We start from the raw sequence: 4,338 nt of genomic DNA on the forward strand, positions 1-4,338 counted from the left end.
GATAGATGGATAGATAGATGGATAGATGGATAGATAGATAGATGGATAGAAAGCAAGGAAGAAAGAAAAAAAGAAAGAAAGAAAGAAAAAAAGAAAGAAAAAGCATGTAGGGAACACCAGGGGACAGAGGGCTCAGCTGGAGCAGATGGAGCAGGAAGGCAGAAGATGAGCAAGGAGGGCAGGACATGAGAAACCTCTGGCACCAAACTAAGTTAAGAGCAAAAACAAGCATATGCTGTGTGTGCAGTTTATCCTGAAGCTCATCTTTATGTAACTTAGACGGTGATTTGTGTGCAAATAAGCATGGAGTGGTTTTGATAGGATTTTCTTTTTTTTACTTTTGGCACCGATGCTTCCACTGTCTCACCACTACTTTCTGAGTGCCTGTTCATCCTCTACAACTTAATTATTTCAGCTTGGCCAATGTTTGTCAAGTCCTTGTAAAAAAAAACAATGTTATCCCTGAGCCCCTGGGGCACATATGGATCATTACTTCCCACCAAATAAGGTGGCAAGGAGCGATCGCTGTGTCAAATTACACAGAGGGTTCAAAAAGTCATGTTGATGGATCGATACACCTCTTAATCTCCTGCAACCACCATCTGAAACCTATCCTGGCCGCTGTGATGGAAAATCTCTGTGGTTGTGGACATGGTGGGATGCAGATTTAAGAAAAGCCTGGGACTCTATTCCCTGTGCATCAGAAGCAGAATCTCAGTGGGAAACATTCACATTCAACCATAAAATAATCAGAGGGTGTTCACTACATCCACTGTTATCAGCTATTATGGCATGCCATTACATTATAATGGTTTTTTGATGAATGCATCGCACCAGCATTTACACAAAGCCTGGTTTTAGAGTTCCTGTTGATGAAATCATAAATCTGAAAAAATGGCTTTTATCTTCTGGGCTGGAACTGGATATGTTGTCCTCTTTCTGTCCTGCATTGGCCAATACTATCATAAGCAATATTCAAGATTTTTTCATATTTCAGATTTTTCTATCTTAAATAGTACATTTCCTTCAACCTCTCTGTTCAGACTGCAGTGAGTCAACTCCGAGTAATATGTGGGCTGAATGATACCACCAATGGTACTTTGAACGTGAGCATCGCTTGTCCATTCATCCTCATCCTGTCTTCTACTCTTCCATCATAAAGGCGTAACTTGAGCGCTACTTGTGTTGGAACAATGTTGCAATAACATTCTTCACCCTCGATGATCTGTTTGGTAATCACTACCCTGTCAGCATTTTCCGACTATAATAAATAAATCCATCCTGTCGGTAAATTAAAACTGTGTAAAAGTGAGATCCAGGTCAGCGGATACCTTGTTGTTCAGCATAACCAATCAGAATACCTTTGGTTTCACTAAAGATTAATCTTCTTGAAATGTATTATTCTAATAGCAGAAAATGTTGGAAAATTGTTTTTTTATCTGCATTTTAATCTGCAGAAAATACACATAGTTATAACCCATTGTGATACATGTTCAAGATTTTTCTCATTCAAGAATGTACAGTAAATTAAAATACCAAACATTCCTAAAATTGAAAATAATGTGTTGTACCACACCTGGATCACACCAAAAAAAGTCTGTGGTATATTGCTTATATGGCTTTCCCCCAAATATAAATAAAAAAACATTTTTTTTCCGGATAACCTGCTAGAAATCAGAAAAGAAAACAAACAAAGAAACGGGACCAAATCATAAAAGCAGGTTTAAAGCAAGTAGATTTCCATTGTGACAACATTCAATATGTTACATAAAACTATCTTACAAATTGTTATTATTTTACTGATGATTAAACAAATCCATTCCTCTGTCCTTTAATATCCTAGTGATATACTTCATCATCTAAATGTTTCTGACTGAGTGCATGATCATCTCCAAAAAGGACTTTTGAAAAGGCAGCAACTGTGCAGATGGTTAATATAAAACCTGAGCTGCATTTTTCCCATCAATAAAGCAAGTTGGGGACTACAAATCATACACACACCTGAACGCACACATGAAGTGTATCACTAACACCATTTTTGTTTGATTATATGCGTGGTGTGTTGACTCGTCGGTTATCAGGTTGAAACAAAACAAAAATCCAAGGACAGCAGATTTTTCTTGTTGTTGACATGAACCTACAGTAGCCTACACAATGAAAAAGCACACTAATGAATTGAAAGCCTTTTGTCCTTTAGGCTGCAGCCTTTCCACAAACTCTAAATGAGGTCTCGAGAGATGACTTCAAACATGAAATACTGCAGCTTACAGGTTGGCTTTAAGGACAGTGGGGCTACGAAGGATGGGAGAAAGATTGGAGGATAGATAGATAGATAGATAGATAGATAGATAGATAGATAGATAGTAGATAGACAGACAGACAGACAGATAGATAGATAGATAGATAGATAGATAGATAGATAGATAGATAGATAGATATGGAGGTTAATAATAGAGGAGATAGAGGCAGAGAACTGTACAGGTAACTCACAGATGGACTGATCTGGTTGAAATCATCACGTGACAGTGCACATTGTGAGGCTGATAGCTCGGTAGACAGGTGTGAACTGTGAGAGAAATGTTGTTTGATAGAAGCTTCTACACACCTTGTTGTCTGCTACATAAAATCAGAGCGAGCTTTTCTTCCCCATCTAAAGCAACTGTGGTGGGAAATACAGAGCACAATCCTCACAAGTCAAATGAGGAATATGTGTGGACCACTTTTTATTTTCTTCCCTGCCCCCCTTTGTCATCCCCAGACACTTTTCTTTAGCCACTTTGTTCTTTTTCTTAGTTCAGCAACCTCCTTTAGTTTCTCTCTGGGGGTGCAGTGGTGTAGCCTACACTAGATTTTCTGTGATATTTTCTTTTCTTTCTGCTGCTCTCCTCCTTTATCAAATTGCACAAGCTCACATAAAGCAAGTTAATGAGGCCAGTAGGGGGGTGAACTATGATATACTCTCTGTTGTGGCTTTGATAAGAACTTCATCACTTTTAATATGTTTGTATTATTCAAATTGTACATTTAAATCCTCTGCTCCCACTTTTCTACTGGTCTACCACCAAAGCAACGCTCCACAGCCCATACATTAACAGCAGCATCTTTCATTATTTGAGCTCACTGTGCTATCAGTTATTGTAAATGCACACTTATATTATTATAAAAAGCATCAGCCTTGATTCAACATAGGCCTGCAGTCAAAATTCTGGCATAGAATGGAGAAGGTACAAAGGATGATACGTCTGGAGTGTTTAATGCATAATTAACAAGTGAATAACTGGAAAAGCTCAAGCTGGATGCTGCTTCGCGGAATCAGGCAGTGAAGGGGAGGAACATGTGAACGCCTTGCTTTGCTTTTACTTCAGAGAGGACTCATTACTGACGTTGTCAACATCACTGTCTGGAGAACTTCTTAATGGGAACAAAATTCACTAGGCTACACTAAGTGGATCATGTTGTAGCCTAATTATAGAATTACTCACTTTGATGGGGAGCTGTAGCATACATGTAAGGTTTTACATATCCAGGTCACTTAAGAGTGAATCACTACGCTCATTCAGCACAATGAAACGCTGATTATAGAAATATAATAGAAATGGTAAAAAACAAAAAAACAAAAAAAAAACAGTAAGTTTGTTACAATCACTCCGCTGATGTAGGCTACGTTTTCATTAGGTGCAGACATACAGCGATTTGTTAACACTCACAGTTTCAACAAGTCAATGTTCCTACGTATTGCAGACTGTATCTCGCTTAACTTTATGGTGGCACGATGAACAGACGGACACTTTTCAGTTTGGAGATTTTCACTGCAGCTGTTCAACGCGCGTTGGCTGCACAGCGCGCATCATCATCATTAGAAGCAGCAGCAGCAGCGCGGCAGAACACATCTCTTTTATCTCTTTGTGGAGATACTCACACTGCGTTCTACCGCCAGCGGAAATTAAATCGAGTTGTAAAAGCGAAATTAATTCCCTATGCTTTGTTGATTGTTTATACAGTGTGCCTTACCTTAAGTTCTCGAGGCTTGAAGAAAGTGTGGGTGCGAGTGTTTGCAGCCCCCTATCCAAAATGGAAACTCTGATCCTACTTGGTAGACTCGAGGAAGAAGAAGAACAAACACAAATAACGTGTCTTTGTTGATGTGCAAAGAGCGCCAGAGAGGTGAACTAACAGCGGCTCCTGCTCTGGCACGACTGTCTGTTCTTGGGTGAGAATTAGTTTGCTTGCTTCTGCCTGCCGCCCTCCCTCCCTCCCACTCTCACTCACTCTCACTCTCACTCATTGTCTCCCACCCATGAGAAATAAATAATCTCTCTCTCTCTCTCTCTCTCTCTC

At 39.5% G+C, this 4,338-nt stretch overlaps 3 protein-coding genes across 4 annotated transcripts in view; 1 reads left to right on the plus strand and 2 right to left on the minus strand.

The window, feature by feature from the left end:
- Nucleotides 1-4,259, minus strand: part of camkvl (CaM kinase-like vesicle-associated, like) — a 36,751-nt gene extending 32,492 nt beyond the window's left edge. For both annotated transcript variants that reach the window (XM_032520724.1, XM_032520722.1), the window contains exon 1: nucleotides 4,012-4,259. The gene's annotated coding sequence lies outside the window, so the exon portion shown is untranslated. The remainder of the gene's footprint in view (nucleotides 1-4,011) is intronic.
- LOC116692455 (rho-related GTP-binding protein RhoA-C) overlaps nucleotides 1-4,338 on the minus strand; it is a 732,216-nt gene that overhangs the window by 71,197 nt on the left and 656,681 nt on the right. The gene's annotated exons all lie outside the window — the stretch shown is intronic.
- LOC116692926 (thyrotropin subunit beta) overlaps nucleotides 1-4,338 on the plus strand; it is a 25,318-nt gene that overhangs the window by 4,589 nt on the left and 16,391 nt on the right. The window lies entirely within an intron of this gene.

Source organism: Etheostoma spectabile, chromosome 7, assembly GCF_008692095.1.
Source record: "Etheostoma spectabile isolate EspeVRDwgs_2016 chromosome 7, UIUC_Espe_1.0, whole genome shotgun sequence".
Lineage (NCBI taxonomy): Eukaryota > Metazoa > Chordata > Actinopteri > Perciformes > Percidae > Etheostoma > Etheostoma spectabile.